Source organism: Protopterus annectens, chromosome 10.part0 (assembly GCF_019279795.1).
Source record: "Protopterus annectens isolate FY-2018-M chromosome 10.part0, PAN1.0, whole genome shotgun sequence".
NCBI lineage: Eukaryota > Metazoa > Chordata > Ceratodontiformes > Protopteridae > Protopterus > Protopterus annectens.
In genome coordinates, this window is record NC_056744.1 from 1,063,081,693 (window position 1) to 1,063,099,762 (window position 18,070).

Sequence of the window (18,070 nt, forward strand, 5' to 3'; positions counted from 1 at the left end):
ATGAAGGTACAGAACCTCTGGTATTCTTCTCAAAAAGAGAAGCATATCAACATCAAAGAGATGAGGGCCCTCATATTAGCTCTTCAGGCTTTTCATCCTTTTTTCCATCCAGGACCTCTAAAACTGTTTAAAGACAACACCACAGTTCTCTAGTATGTAAACAAACTGGGGATTAAGTTGTACCTTTTCTGCAGGCTTGCTCTCATAGCATGGGAACTGACTGCTCATTACCAAAGGACTCTTCAGGCAGTTTATGTCTCTTCCAGTCAGAATTCCATAGCAGACACTCTGAGCAGGTCCATGACTCAATACCATGAATGGATGCTTCCCAGGGATGCTTTTCTGGACATTGTCCACCAGTGGGGTACTCCCCTAGTAGATCTATTTGACCCTCTCTGAAAAGACAACTTCCCCTTTTTTGTTCCAGAGTCCCAGGTCCTCTGGTTTGGAAGGTGGATCCTGTATCAATTTTATGAAAGGGGATGTTTCTTTATGCACCCCCCCCCATTTCCTCTCATTCAAAAATTCCAGTTCAAGATTCAGCAGGACAAATCAGAAATCTTGCTGGTAACCCCCATTTAGTCAAAAAAGCATTGATTCCATCTTCTTCTGCATTTAGCCAAGGGCACCCATCACAAGTTACCTCACTGGAAGGATCTTCTCCCTCAGGACAAAGGATCTCTTGATCATCCACATCTGTCAACTTTGCATCTAACTCTGTGAATGATAGGCTTCTGATCCCTTTCAGACACATTTTGTGTGAGGGTGTGCTTAAGGTACTTAAACCCCCAATACTAGGAAATCCTAGTTATCTAAACAGGAGAGTTTTTTATCTGATATTGTTCGCACAACCTAGAGCCACTATCTGTGGATGTTCCATTGCTTTATTCCTACTTGTGTGAGTTGCTCAATGATGGTTGGGCTTACTCCTCAGTGAAAGTGCATTTGTCAGCCATTTCTGCCTGTCTACCTTTATCTTTCCCCCTTTGACTTGTAGGACTTGTAGGTTAGAGGTTAAACTCTTTCTCAAAAGCTTCCTTCACATTAGACTTCCCAGAAAACCTGTTCCTCCTTCTTAAGATATGAAGTTTGTTGTGGAGAATCTAACTGTAGCTCGATTTGAGCCTGCAGCTATAGCTTTTTTGCAACACTTGGAATACTGTCCTGTTACTAGTATTGACTTCTACCAGAAGGGTATCTGAGCTTCAAGCCTTAATGGTATCCCCAACTTTTCTGGTTTTCCATAAGGATAGGGTCTCTTTGCATTCTTATCCTTCCTTAATGCCCAAGGTTATGAATGAGTTGTCTCTTAACCAATCTATTTATTTTTCCACCTTTTTTCCTTCTCCACAATCCCCTAATAAGAAGCTTTTACACACCTTGGATGTGCATAGACAACTCAGATTTTATTTGAATAAAACTAAGGCTATCAGGAAATCTGATTGGCTTTTTGTTTCTTTTCATCCCAGGGCTCTGGGATTGCCTGTTTCCAAGCAGACTATTTCCTTGTGCATTTTGAAGGCTATTTCTTTTTGTTATGTTTTCCATGGGAAGAGCCTCCCTTTTTGTGTTAAATCTCATTCTCCACTGGCTGTGGCTACATCTGGTGCTTCCTTTAAGGGTTTGGATACTAATTCTATTCTAGAAGTAGCTACTTGGACTTACCTTCATCAAGCATTACAAGTTGGATGGCATCTCCAGATCTAGAGCTGGTTTGGCTGGAGACATTCTTCATGGCTTTCTAGAAAGCTCTTCTGGTCCTTCCTCCTCCCAGGTTTCCACCTGAGCTTTGATATTCTCCCTCATAATATTGCAACATTATAATAGAAGCACATAGAATAGTTGTATAAAATATTACAATAGCCATAGATGTCCTTCTCTTCTGTGTTGATATTCTATCCCTCCCTCCTTGCACCTGGTGCCTGCTTTTCTTTCTGGATGTCTGATAACCTCCTTATTTCCTTGGACTGGCATTCCTCCTGGGACATACAGTTCTGAGGATTGAACGTGCGGATGTCACTTTTATGGCCAACATACTCCTAAGCTATATGTGCAATGTCCCATGTACTAGCAGTACTTCAAAGCCCTTGTATACTGGCCAGACATCGGGATGCCTTTGGCCCCACATGTAAAGAATACTGCAACATAGAAGAGAAGGACATCTATGGTTATGGTAAGATTTTACACATGTATTGTGTGTTTGTGTGTATGTGTGTGTGTGTGTGTGTGTGTGTGTGTGTGTGTGTGTGTGTGTGTGTGTGTGTGTGTGTTTGTGTGTGTGTGTGTGTGTGTGTGTGTGTGTGTGTGTGTGTGTGTGTGTGTGTGTACGCATGTGTGTGTGTTTGTTTTTATTACTTGAGCATATATGAAATGTGTATTGAATTAATCCATCATTTTAGATGAGAAAATATATTTCATTTATTATTCAGTACTCATTGTGATGATATGAGATAGTGCCAGCTATGCCAGAGAGAACAAGGCAGTGCATGTGTAACATAACGCCAGCATAGTTGGCTGGATTTTGTAAAGATTTATATGTCATTTGTATATCAATTTGTACAGGTGCTTGTGTTGAAATTGTATTTGTCAAGCTGCTTATTTTAAAAATGTGCCAACAGTGGGTCTGATGGACACTGAGCAATACACCTCTGTGTCAGGCTGCATTGTAACTGTTAAAAATAATATATTGTAACAGAGGATACTGGAAGAGAAGAGGTTAATCTCAGTCCCACTAATATGAAAAATATTCTAAAATTAAATTACTGGTTTAGGCCATAAAGATTGTCTCTTACAGTTCTGATTGCAGCCAGAGACAAAATGTATGTGAAAACCAGGACTAGGAATCCTACTGTAATGTCCTTAGGGGTGAACTAATTGCTACCAGGAAAGTTGGAAGTTTTTGAAATGGTTTATAGCTTCCAGATGCTATAACACACCTTAGCAAAGCTCTATGTATGTATGTATATTATGTACGACACATGCATGCAAGATTTTGGTTCAATTTCTAGTAAAGGTGGTAGTGTGGGAACCAGAAGTCATATGACCAGATGTGAGTGATGTCATTCTGTAAGCCAGCACTGAAATTATGTTTTAATACCAGATGAGACAGAAGTCTCAGAGCAGTCTGTTTTTGAAACTTGACAAAGAAGGATCATTCACCCACTTCATCTTGCCTTCCTTTAGTAAGTATCCAGGGAATAGTAATTCTTTAAATCAGTCAGGAAATGATGGTGAGATTAGTTAAGTACTGTTTTTCTGTATCTGTGTGACTATCCATCTGTGTTATTTTTAATATTTCCTGAGAATGAAACTCTGGTGTTTATTGTAAATAGATTTTTAGTACTTATATTTATTTGGTGACACTGTGGCTGGTCCTGAAAACCTTGCTGTATTGGTCAAGCACTACTATTTGCATTTAGTATTAATTTTACTAAGTATGATTGGATACCCTGGTAAGAGCCTTAGAGTAGTTGGCTTTGGATTGTTCTGGTGTCAGTGTCAGTATCTACCTTATAGTCTGCACAGAGGAGGCATAGCTGGTAAATCTGTACCATCCTTTCCCAGGTGTGTGTGTGTGTGTGTGTGTGTGTGTGTGTGTGTGTGTGTGTGCGTGTGTGTGTCTGTGTGTGAAACTCAGATCTTGAAGAGTGTGTGTGTGTCAGCTACTTGGAGCTGGGACACAGAGCACTGGTTTCACAAAGAGGGTGGTGAAGGACTTGGCTTGAAAAACTCAGCTGAGGACTCAACTCTACAGATGGGTCAGCGGGGAGTCTTATGTGGGGCCTGGTTAGAGAGAAGGAAACCCAGCCCCAGGACAGGAGTGTGTTCCCTGTGTATGCTTAAGGGAAAATGTGCTTGGTGCAGAGAGCTGCATCTGGAACTACTGTGTGTATCTATCTTTGTTCCAAGTGAATGTCCCTCACTGGTGAGGATTGAGACTCCTTGATCACAGGCCCAGAGAAGAGACATCACACTCATGTATATTTCACGTTGGGTATATTTTGTTCTTATGTATAATGGTTCTTTTCTAAGTTGAAACTAAATAAATGGTAACGAAACATAGCTAAATAATAGGGTTTGGCTAGAACAGCTTAACTGAATTTCATGAACTATGATAGCTCTAATGCTGTAAGAACTGTATAATCTTGAAATGGTATAGCAAAACTTATTGAACAGTGTCTATGGAGCAATATGTGGTTTTAAGCCTTATTACAGAAGGATACAACATGATAGGGACTTACAGAGTGATGTGGTATAAGTGAGATCTACATTATGATGTGGTATGATGGAAACAGGCTGCTGTGTAAGAGCAAAAACAGAGCCCACAGGAGATTAAATTCAGATGTCTCTCAAGCACATGGGCACACACACACACAAGCATGTATACACATTCACACAAGCACAACAAACACATGCATGCACACAAATTCACTACAGGCACTTGTGTCTCTAGTACTTGAAAAGCACTGTTTTGAAGCCAGGAACTTGTGCACCTTGTTGCTACGATAGGCTGCTACTCATGCTTGAGCTCATATATTAATTCAGGTAAGCAGGTATGGGAGAGAGAGAGAGAGAGAGAGAGAGAGTAGGAAGGTTTAAGATTAACGAGCAGGGAGGGGATTTTAGGCTTAGGGAGCTATAAAGGACTTTTTGGCTTATATAGCAATTGGGTAATTTAAATTTAGGGAGGTGGTTGGAGTTTTAGTTTAGGGAGCAGGAAAGAAGGAAGGAACACTCTCCACTGAAAATGGGCTTCTAGCTCAGTTGAACCAACCCAGTTAACAAATGTCAAATAAAAACATAAAAATAAATAAAAAGTTTTAGTATTAGGGAGCCATCAGGGAATTTAGCTTTAGGGAGGAGGGTTGGAGCTTTAGTTTAGGGATTGGGAATGGAGTTCTAGGGTTAAGCAGAGATTGGGGACTTTAGATTTAGGGAGGGAGAGTGTAGACTTAGGGTAAGGGATCAAGGAGTCTGGCTGGGAACTGCATGGAAGGTTTAGGTTTAAGGTTTCGTTTCTGGTGGTGCTATGTACTTTATAGGATGAGGTGTTGGGAGGGCTATGCAAAAATTGGAGATCAGGCTAGTGAGAATTAAAGCACTAGCTTTCCTGAACAAGATGCAGTGAGGAAGTGTACCAAGAGCTACTAGGCTAGCACATGAGCACATGTAGTAGAAACTACACACATACATAAGAATCTGTTGTTGTTGTTGTGAACCCACACGCATACATAAAAACATATGTTGTTGTGAACCGACATGCATACATAAAAACACGTTGTTATGAGCTCACACATACACATAAAAACATATGTCATTGTTGTGAACCCACACACACACACACACACACACACACATAAAAACATATATTGTTGATATTGTGAACCCCCAACACAGACACATGAAAACATATATTGTTGTTGTTCTTATGAACCCACATGCACACACATAAAATCACATGTTGTTGTTGGTTTTGATAGTATGACTGCGATTGCCATAAGAGTACCTTACATTGTTAAAAGAAAAGTTAAAAGAGAGAGTGCAAATGTTCTGAGTCAGCACAACTGCAGTGAGTAAACAATTATGGAACAGCATAGTAGTTGTCTTATTAAAGTAATCTACCTGTTTTGTTCAGATATCACACGTAACTATATCATAATGATATTCACTGTTGTGTATATTGTTCCAGTGATGTGACAGTCACAATTTGAATTACTATTCTAGTTGAGGTTGTACACAGAGGTATGATACATGATTTTACTATATTTTAACCATCATGCAAACACTAACATTCTTAAAGCACTTTAACTGATTTGCCTCTCTTCATTTCTCATCCCCACCCAAGGCTGGCTTTAGGCCAACTGGTGCCCAAGGTGAAAGGTCTCCACAGTGCCTCTCCCAGCTGCTTATGCCCACCCCCACCACCACCACCACATACATCAATCAGTGCCTACCCATCCTGGCTTACCCACATCATCTAGATTACATTTTTCTTCCTTTTTCCTCATAGTTTGCCTTGCCCTTCCAGTTTTTTTTTCCTGCATTTATTTATGTATTCAACAGATTGTAAGTAGGCAAGACTGCTCTCTGATAACTGTGTGGAAAAAAAAAACTGCATTAAGCTGTGGCGTACGGGACTGCAAGAAGCCACAAGGATTTCTAGATGCTTTTCTCAGGTACATTTTACATTTTTGTAAACAAGCTTTACATCCAATGACCATGAGCAAAACTCATGATTACGGAAAGAAATTCAGTCTTGGCTTTTCAGCTTTGTTTTCCCTGATTCTCTTAACATACCCTAACTGACCAAAACAAGCTGTAGTAACTAGTGTGGATTTAACTGCATTTAGCTGGACAACTGGTGGCTTTATAGCCCTGCAAGATGATCTGAGGGGCATTTTTCACTTTTTAAACAACTTTTTCATCCAACAGTTGCCTAAACGAAAATCATTATTATTAATTGAAGAAATTCCATCTTGCTCTTCAACTTTGGTTTTCTTTGAATCCTTTCAACACACTCTAAATGATAAAGCCTACACTGTAATAACCCTGAATTCTTTCAGCACATCAGAACTGACTAAGACTACACTGTACTAACCCTGAATCATTTCAACACACCAGTACTGATGAAGTCTGCACTATAATAACCCTGAATCCTTTCAGTACATCAGAAATTACTTAGACTACACTGTAATAACCCTGAATCATTTCAACACACCAGTAATGACCAAGACTACACTGTAATAACCCTGAATCATTTCAACACACCAGTAATGACCAAGACTACACTGTAATAACCCTGAATCCTTTCAGCACACCCTAACAGACCAATACTACACTGTAATAACCCTTACTCCTTTCAACACAACAGGACTGACCAAGACTACACTATAATAATTCAATTAAGCTTGGGGTATAGAGGCCACCAAACATCACAAGCCATGATGTTGCAGATGCTCTGTGGTACATTTTTAGAGTTTATTTTTCCAACGTTTTCTGAACAAAAAGTCATCCATAAGGACAGAAATGTAATCATACTTTTTATTTCAAGGAAAAAATGAGATGAATTCATGGCTATATGATCAAAGTTAACCAAATAGTGCACAATAAATATAAAAAAAAATGCTTGTGATGATACATAAATCATATCTGGAAAAAGTATGTGACTTCCTATGGTACTTTAATAAAGATGGTCACTTGCTAGTTACTTGCAGTGCATCCCTGTTTGGAGTTAAGCTGGGATGAAAAATAAAGGACATATGTCCACAATCATATATTTCAAGTCATTGCTGTCATATGTGACATGTCATGTAAATACAGCATGCCTCCTCAACCCTACCTGAAAAAGACAGCAACCTTATGTATATCCCTCTGATGTCATACTTCTCCAAAATTGAAACAGCAAATAGAGCTTATTTCTTCTCTGATGTTTCTTTACCCACTCCCAAAAGCTAGAGATATTATTGGGGGTTTCTATTAAAATTTAAGGAATTTAGAAATATGTTAAGCGATACCCCTTTGTTTTCATTTAATAGGGGGTGTAGTATTAAAGATACGATTGCCCATAATAAATTCATTTTACCTCATAACAATGTATTTAAAGAACTTAGATGTAAAATAAAAAAAAAAGTATAATTAAATTTCTTTCTAATGGTTGCATTAGTTGTAGGTACTTATGTTGTTAAAATATTTGATATGATTAATGGAATATTTTTAGAGCCAATGGAAGATACTTTTGTAATACAGAGGGAATTGTTTATGCACTGAAGTGGCCTTGTAAATTGTTTTATATATGGGAAAGCAAAAGGGCTTTCAAGCTTAGATTGCAAGAACATGTTAGGGACATTAAGAATGCTACACTTGAAAGAAAGCCCTCTTGTTATGCATTTTAAATTACATCATAATAGTGACCCAGGGGGATTTAAGGGTACCATTTTGAAGCAAATAATTTCTTATGATAAATGTTTAGACATTAAAAAGAAGTTATTGTATTAAGAAGCTGTATTTGTCTTAAAATATGAAACCCTGACCCCTGCTGGACTTAATACTGATTGTAGTTAGAAGTTTTTAGTTTAATTAGTTGATTATGTAATTAGGAGCAGGTGGTTTTAGGATTATTTAAGATGTGTAATTATGTGGTGTTTTTATTCCTTGAAGGTTTTTTGACCCGAAGCGCTAAAGTTATTTTGTGGATTTGTGTTTTATAATAAAAGTTTTCACTGTTTTTTTTTTTTTCTGGCCATTGTTACTTTATCTTTGGATTTTTGTTCCTGTTGTGGTGTAGAACACATTTGATCTCTGATGTTTCTTTACCCATCCCCAAAAGCTAGTCACTTGTACATGTATCTGATGTCTGATTGTATGGAAAATGACAAACAGTGGGGTGGGAAGATGGCATAATGGTTAAGGTGTTTACCTTACAAACACAACGTGCAGAGTTTGATTCTCACATGGGGTAATTGGCTAGGCTTAAAATGGCCCACAAGGGTAGTTAGCCTAGTGCAAATCTTTTTTTTTAATAATTACAGTAATGTTTCCAACTTACTTTTAGACAGCACACTGCTCCTGTACAAGCTTATTGGTCATTGGTATACCCCGTGGTATTTGTGAGGAAAATTAAAGAAATAATAACCACATTGTCCCAAGTCCAAGACAAGATAGTGACCTCTGATGTTTGAGAGGACAGTTAAATAAATAACTACATCATCCCCAGCTCCCCACATAAGCTACAATGACTTTTTGTGTACACCTCTGATTAGGGCTGGGGTTCTGGGCAGAAGCGAATAATAAGCTGTTGTCAACATCCACTTGTACAGCCTTGGAGTGTGGAGGTCACCAGCGCCTCAGAACTCTGAAGGTTTTTTATATTCTGTGATGTGTTTTATCCCTTTAAAATATGACTGTAAACTGAGAGGTCAATTACTTTCATCCAGACAACCCCCACCAAACAGTTATAGCCATGTCTATGTACAATTTAAATGTCAGATTGTAATAAATGATGATGACCATGTAATGCATTTCACCTTTGTTCCAAACAGTTGCCACACAATAAATTGGTCCAGGTTGCTTCACGTAAATCACATTAGTCATGCAAAATGAGAATAATAAGCAAACAGTAGCAGCCAGCTGGTCATGTTCCTCCACAGACAGCCCCAGGAATTATACTTACAATGTCTGGGCATATCTAGTGTCAAGTTAAGTAATCCGTCTTACTTTTCACAAATGCACATTAGACTTGCTAAGCCAGATAATAGTGACTCCTAATAAACAGAAATTTGATAAAAAAAAAAGATAATAGTGACTCGTTAAAACAGAGCAAACTGCAAGAGCATCAAGTTACTTTCATTCAACCATCCCCAGTCCCATAGATCTCAACATCTTGCCTCGAGAATCAGAGACAAATCCAACAATAATCAGGAACATTTTTCAAGAATACTAGAAATATTAAAACAAGGAGGACAAGAAAATGTGAAATATCATGCATTTTCTGAAACAAAAGAAGTCTATATCTCTAATTGTTGTCATTATTTGTTAGGTATAATCCACCACTATTTCTCCAAAAATGACAAGTTTTATTTTGGATTAAGAGGGACAAACCAAAATGTGCAGCCAAAATTAGGGGCAGCTGAGGGGTATGCCAACCCCCTATCTAGGAGATATAGCCAAGAGATCTGATGACCATGTAATAAGTTTCACCTTTATTAGTTCACACAGAAAAGTTACAGCCATCCAAGTTGATCCACATAAATCACACAGCCACAAATACTGCAAAAAATATTTGGTTGAAAGGAGTGCAGGGGTCTTGTCATCCTACAAAAAACATTTTTTTATTAAATTTAAGAGAGTGGTGATTTTTTTCAAAATGTTTTTGAGTCAACTAAAAGAGTGTTGATTGGTTTATGACAATTTATATATTATATATATGTGTATACATAGATAGATAGATAAAGGGAGAGAGAGTGAGAGAGACAGCAGATAAGAGTTATGTATACAGATACAGCTATAGATCTATATATAGATATTGATATAAATATTAATCGATATGTATGCATTGTATTCATCCCTTTGTTGTGGGTTGTGGCTAAAAAGGTTCCGTGGGCAAGTCTACATATTGGTTAACAAATAGCACGTAGATAAAATGTGAAGCTAGTTTAATATTTGTCTTGCCAGGATGTACATAATAATACTACTATTTTAAATTTTCTCTCCAGAACAGAAGGTGTCATATCTGAAGGTCTTGAGACAAAGGATTTTGTAGTGGAGCTCATCTCGTGGCTCAGCCATTTTCTTTTTCACTTCAGACTCAGCCTCCCACTGTCTTACCCTTGGTCAAGTGTAGGCACCTTTAGTATTTAAGCTCTAAACTTCCATGCCCAGTTCTTATTCAATTCCTTGAAGGGGTCAATGTAGGTCTTCTGCTTGCATTGGTGATAGTTTATAATAGTAACATAACCGAGGCTCTGGCTCTTTCTGACTCAGTTAGTGTGTACTCTGGGGCTATTGTTTGACATGAACCATAGTTGGACAATGAACTGAAGTCTTCATAAAGGCATTGATGGAGTTTGGAATGTAGAATGATAAGACTCACCTTGTAGAGGACACAATTGTTCCAAACAACCATTATTTTTCATACTAAATGGAGATCTTCCCCCAAAAGTCCATCTTTCTGTCTAATAAGGTCTCTGTTGCATTAAAGTGTTCAGATGGTGAGCAGGATGAGCTGGCCAGCTTGTTTGTTGACCCAGAGAGTATTTCTGTCAGAAGAATGTAAGAAAGCTCTGTGTTTTCTGCAGACAAGTTTGTCAGGATTAGGCATTCACACCCACAGATATTTTCACTCCGCATTGCAGATTGTGAGGTAACATAATTCAGAATTGTGCTCAATGGAGTTTGACTGTGTTAGCTGCGATAGACTTATAGATGTCATGTCAGCTGTGTGATTAACTATTTTTATGTTGGATTCTGGCCCTTTGAGTTTGTTAAGAATGGGTCTTGATGAGTAAGGTCCACCTATTTTCTGAATAGTCCACTGTTCTCTGAGGACTGGGACTTTTAGCAGTATTGAAAGAGGCTTTGATTACCCTGATTCCAAAGAAACAATATTTTCATGCAGACATCTTGGATAACTATTGATGTGTTGTGAACCTTCCTTTTATTTCGTAGGCTGATCGTGCAGAGCTGAGTTAAACTTTGACATCTCATACTTTATTGGATTCTTGTCATTCAGGGTTTAAGCCCAAACTCAGTATGAAGACAACCTTCTCTCAAGTGACTAATGATCTCCTGATGGCAAGAGATCAGTTTCAATTTTCTTTCTTGATTGCAAATGATGTCTAAGCATCATTTGATATTGTGGATCATGGGATGATGATGCTGGAAAATTTACTTTGCATTATCAAGCATCTTTCTTGATTGATTTGTCTCTTGCATATCAGAATACTGATTTTCAGACTCTTATCCATTGACTTGTTGTGTTCCCCAGAGCTCAGGATTGGCTTCTTTCTTGCTCATGTTGTATATGTTGCCATTCATGGAAGTCATTGCAGGGTAAAATGTTTTTTCCAGGCTTGCGCTGATAATGTGCTTGTCTTTTCACCCATGGATGACTGTCTGAATTCTGTCTTTGACTGGATGACTCAGAACTGTCTTACATTTAACTCAGTGAAAATGAAAGCCGTGTTAATGTATGCCACTGTCTATCCTAGCTAGTATTCTGCCACTTTCTCCCTTTTAATTACCTAATTGAGGGAATTAATTGGAATTCATATCCCAGGTTTGCAGTCTGGGCATTATTTTTAATGAAATGCTCACACTGAAAGACAACTATCATCAGGATGTCTTATTTCCATCTTAAAAAAATATTGTCTGAATTAAGCATTATACTCAAGTTTTAAAACTTTAGCAATTGTTCATGCAATGCTTTATCTTGCCTTGGTTACTAAAACATTCTCTAGTTTGGGTTATTTTATGGTACTCAAGATCATCTGCAGTGGGAAAAGATATTGCCAGCCAAACTGATAAGTGACAATTCTCAGTTGTGCCATATTTCCCTTATTCTGTAAAATTTGTATTTGCTGCTGGTTGCAGTAATATGTGTATATCACATTCTTACACTCATCTAATGATCCTTGCTTGGAGTGGGTCCTGATTGATTTAAAAAGTTACTGAAACATTAATATTGTTATTAGGTTGCTCAGATCATCATATACACAGATGTTGGGATTTCTGAGATCCCAGAGAGAAACTTCTATCAAAATTACTTTTGCATTTCTTGCTCTGGTCCTCTAGAATCTGCTAACATTCCTGAATTAGCTATACAAGTCTAGTGTTTGAGTCTTCCTTTTGAGGTTTCTGTTCTGCCATCATTTTAAGAAGGCTTACTGAATGTCTTGGATATACAGTTGTTCAACACTCTGAATGTTACACTTTTAAAATAATTTCTTATAACTGTTTAAAAATTTTGCATTTAAAATTTAAATATTTTACTTATTAACATGTTTCTATTTGCTGTACATTACTATTGAATTTGCTTGGTTAGACATTTAACTTTCAACTGTTTCTCTCATTATATAAAATGCTTAGGGTTCACGCTTTTAACTAATTTTACATAATTAAGTAATCATTTGTTTTGGAACTTACTTTGGTATGTGTTGTAGAGATTTTTTATTCTCTGTTAGGAAAGTTGTTCAGTTTTGAGGGTATACCAAAACACTGCTGGTCTTAGTTTGAGAAGACAATGTGAACACAGAAACTAAGATGACTAAAGTGACCATTTAATGCCATTCATTTTGTGAAGATGTGAGGTAGTGCCAGCTATGCCAGAGAGAGTAGAGCAGTGCATGTGTAACATATGCCAGCATAGCTAGCTGGAGTTTTGTAAAGAATTTTATGTTATTTGTACACCAAACTGATTAGTACAGATGTTTGCATTAAAAATGTATTTGTAAAGCTGCTTGTTTTAAACAGAGTCAGTAGATGGTCCTGCTGGACTGAGAAGAAATATACATTTATATCAGGCTATACTGTTGTAACTGAGGAAATGTATATATGTTAATAGAGGATGCTGAAAGGGAAAGGGTTAAGCTCAGTTTACCTTAAGAAAAATAAATAGAAATGAAATTACTTGGTTTTGGCCATAACAATTTTATCTCACAGGTCTAAATACAGCCAGAGACACAATGTCTGGGAATGTTCTGGGCTATTGTGGTGAACTAATTGCTACCCTGGGGTGCCAGTGAATGCCTGGTTAAGGATAAAAGTATTGGAATTATTTTACAGTCTCCAGATGCCCTAGCAAAGGTCTAGGTATGTATTGTAACACATCTGCACTAGATCCTAGCTCAACTTCTAGTCAGAAAGGTAGTGTGGGAACCACAGAATCAGGTGACCAGATAAGATGTCATTCTATAGCCAGCACTGAAATTATTTTAGATGTCAGTGAAGGGGGAACCTGACAACAAAGACCACTCACCCACTTCATCTTGCCTTGCTTTTGTAAGTAAGTTAACTAGGGAATAGTAATTCTTCAGTTAGTTAGGAAAATATAGTGAGAGAAGTTAAATGTTGTTTTTCTGTATCTGTCTGGATCTTTCCATCCGTGTTGTTTTTATATTTCCTGTGAAATGAAACCCCAGTGTTTATTGCAAATAGATATTCGGTATTTTCATGTTTTTTATTTTATTATTAAATATATCTATACCTTTCATTGTGGCTGGTCTTTTAGCAAATAGTTTAAACTTGGAGAATAATTGCATTTATTTGTTGACCCTATGGGTTCATGCTCCTGAAAGTCTTGTCGCTTGGAAACATTGCCATTTGTATAAGTATTAATTTTACTAAGAGTAATTGGGTACCCTGGTTAAAGCCTTAAAGTAGCTGGCTGGTGGCAGTGAATCTACCTTATAGTCTGGGTGGAGGTGGCATAGCTAGTAAATCTGTGCCAGCCTTTCCTAGGTGTATGTGTGTGTGAAAATCAAATTTCAAAGAGTGTGTGTGTTAGCAATTTATTTATTTATTTTATGTTATATTTGTTTACAGGGGAGGTCCAACTGAGCAGAGCTGTCTGTTTTCAGAGGAGGCCTAGGGAGAAAAGCTCCAGAACAATTGATAACATAATATACATAAAATATTTACATGAGCATTGTGATTTATGCATACAATGATAAAATATAGCAGATAATAACATATGATTGCATAAGATATTTACATAAGCATAGTAGTTTAGTCATACAATTAAAAGTATAGCATGTAGTAACATATGATTGTTGTTCATACAGTATGCTTAGTAGAGGTAATGTTGAAGATGCATTAAAGATAAGACAAGAAAGGAAAAACTAAAAAAAATTACTATCCAGATAATCTTGAAGATGTAATGAAGATAAGATAAGAAAGAAAAAACTAAAAATACTAGCTAGTTTGTCAAAGGAGGAAAATATAGACAAGCTCATATGAGGTTTCTTGACATTTTAAGGGAAAGCTTTTCAACTCAGTCTAGGGGAGAGTTAGTGGGTATAGATAGGCTAGAGTGAGGAGTAGGCAGCAGCGAGTTGGTAAGTACTTGGAATAGAGACACAGAGCACTAATTTCTGCAGACAGAAAGGTGAAGTCTTATTTGGGATCTGAAGAGGAAAACCCAGCCCCAGGTTTGGAGTCTGCTCCCTGGGTGTTCTTAAGGGAAATCGTGCTTGGCACAGAGAGCTGCATCTGTAAATACAGTGTGCATCCATTTTTGTTCTAAGTGAACATTTCCCACCAATGTCAGTGGTGAGGATTGAGGCTCCTTTTTTCCTGGCCAGAGGAGGGGCATCACACACACTTTCTTAATGAGCTTTCCACTGTTGACATGCAAAGAAAGGAAGTAGCTAAAGGAAAATTAAGAGCAAACGAATCCCATGAAGTCAGCTGAGCTAAGTGGGAACACTAGCTTTTCTTGCACATAGTAGTTTGCTATTTATTTGCTTTTTACTATTAGAGTAAAAAAACGTGTGCCTGCTTGAGACCATAGAGTTCTGTTTTCTTAATTTTCTACCTTCTAGTCATTGAGTGTGTGTGTGTGTGTGTGTGTGTGTGTGTGTGTGTGTGTGTGTGTGTGTATATGTACATATATCTATAGCTATCTATAGCTAAATACATATATATATATATATATATATATATATATATATATATATATATATATATATGCATGTATATGTCTATATCTAGCTATATAGCTGTCTGTCCATCCATCCATCTATCTACCTATAAGTTTTGGGAATACTGGGAACTTGCTGCCCATGTGGAGGTATATGGGGGCTTACTGTCTTGCAAAACATGACTATCAAGCCACTTTGTTACATTAAATATAATGTGAACAGTTTGACTTGCTGTGACCATGCTGTTAACACCAGAGAAATTGTGGTGATTTCTCATTGTAAAATCAAGCTAAACACAATACTTTAGTTGTGAGCCAGGTGTTAAAACCACTGAAATAAAACTGAAATTTCTTGATGAGTGCATAAACTTTTTTTTTCTTACAGAATAAAACAGACCTCCTGACAACACAAACATGACTGAGGTGGTGTCAGTGTCTTTCAGGATATGGATAACAAAACTGGTTACAAAAGAGTTCAGAGGGGGTTTGGAATGTGCCATATACAATGTCACAAAATTCAGAAATTACTCTATGAACAAACAAGTGATGGGATCACTCTATTACAGAATCATTGAATTTGACATGAGTTATTGACATTTCTCAAAATATTACACATTCTTAGTAATTTGCAAGAAAAAAATAGAAGTAACCCATAGAGTAACAGAGTTTAGATTAACTTATGTAAAATGTGGACTTTTTCATTTTAGACTTTGCCTTCATTACACTACATTAGTCATATGCTTAAACTAGGAAGCAGTGTTTTTCAAAATATGTGTAGGGAACGTAAAGCATTGCTTGAGGTAATACAGCCATTTTATTCTCAGCACAGTGGTAATACAGCCATTTTGTTCTCAGCACAACATATCTATCTATGCATCTATCTATGTACCTGTCTATCTATAGTCACTCTACTAACCAACAGTGTCATTTGATATCCATACTCCCAGCTGATTATTTTATGAATTTTAGGATGATTTAATGCTTTAATGCTACTACTTTAATAGAAAATGTTATATAAAAATGATCATCATTTCTTTATCTTTGTGTGCAAAACATATCCATAATTTATTACAAAGCACGTCTGTTAGTAGACACAAGCATCTTAATTTTTGCCTTTAAAGGAGGACAGAGAGGTGTTTTTATTCTAAGCATTGCATTCTTGCAGGTGGTATCAGAAAGCTGCCTACAAGTAATAAATTATTATGAAACACAAATGCACAGTAATTGATGTATTATAGCATAAATCATTCCTAGGAAAAGAGAAAAAAGACATTATAAATTAATTTTGGAGGCTTTTCTAGCTTCACTACATATGTGAGGTATTGTTTAACAGTTATTGTATGTTTCTGTAGTTCCCCCTTCCATAATTTGATTAGACAAAAAATGTTTTACTCAAATTACACTGGCTTTTATTTCAGATATAAGACTGATCTGTGAAGGATATTTCTTTAAAAATATTAGAAATTATATTCTGATGTCCAGATTCATATGATGATAACTTTAACTGGCGCAGAAAGAGATAATACAGTTTCACTGAGTAGATTTACCTAAGTTTTTACAAACTAGCCTTGTGACTTAATGTTAAATTGAATCATGCTAACATATATAAGAATGTCATGTCCCTTGGGTATGATTTTGTTCAGATGAGGACTTTAGACTATACTAAGTATTTTGAGAAGCATTCTGTTAAGGAGTAGGAGGCAACACACATTTTGTTTAACTCTTCTAGGATGAATCATATTAACAAAACAGATATTCCTGAATTTGAATATAACTGTATCCCCACACAACTGGCACATGCCTCGAGTGCTTTTTATTAAAATTCAGCAAAATATACCTAATGCATTGCTTTGAGTGAGCTATATAGCTTGAATGCTTTCTCCTGCCACTTTATGACTATGTAGTCTATCCTTTACTTTTATTGGCATAGTCATATCACCATTCTTACTGGCATTAAGAGAAACCTTGGGGTAGTAGACAGAACACATTGCCTTTATATAACTAAAATGGTAGTTTTGCTCCATTTCATGGCCTACTGTCCTCTTGTCATGATTAATGTTCATGACGACTATACATTACACCCAGTTTTCACAAACAGAAGCAATGAAAGTGACTAGAAACACAGCAAGACCGAGTCACGAGCACATAGTTGTCCCACAGACTGCATCCTTTACTGTTGTGCTGCTTTGCATGTTAATTGGCATTGTAACAGACTTGAACTGCCATTATCTCTTGAGGGTGGGTGAGACAGCACTTGCTACTTACTCCTGCCTTCCTCAGCCATCTCTTCCTCTTCCTGGGTCATCAGACCATCTTGGGTCATACAGGCTACAGTAAGGACTTTATCCTACTGCAGCATGGACCCAGCCAGGAGAAGGAGCTTTATTTTTAGGGCTGGCAACACTTTGTAGTGTAGTACCATATTATTATTATACTGTTATTCTTTTGGATAAATACTATGTACAGATCATTACATCATCAGTGCAGTATTAATCAGCAATGACAGCAAAAAAGAACAAATGCTTACTGATAATCAATGTGATTTTAATCACACTTCCAACATTATGCTCTACAGCTGCCCTTATTATTTGCAGTTTCCAACCTTCCTAACCTGTCTGCATAAACCTTTACATTTCACGTTGGCAGTACTTATGCAATAGCATGCAGTTAGTGCCAACTGTAACTCTGATCTTGTTACAAAGAATAGCAGAAATGTGATTATGATCACTTAATACTATCTCAGATATTCAAGACAAAGCAGTTGTTTGATTATGCATTTCAATTTCCTCTTGTCAGCAGTAGTTTAATGTAACTAAGCTGTCCTTCAGCTCTTAGACGTTATGTCTAAAGAATAAACAAGTTTCTTTAAGAACATTTATTTGGATAGGCAGAATAAAATTCTTCATGAGTCAAAGTCCATTCTGCTCTTTATAGGAA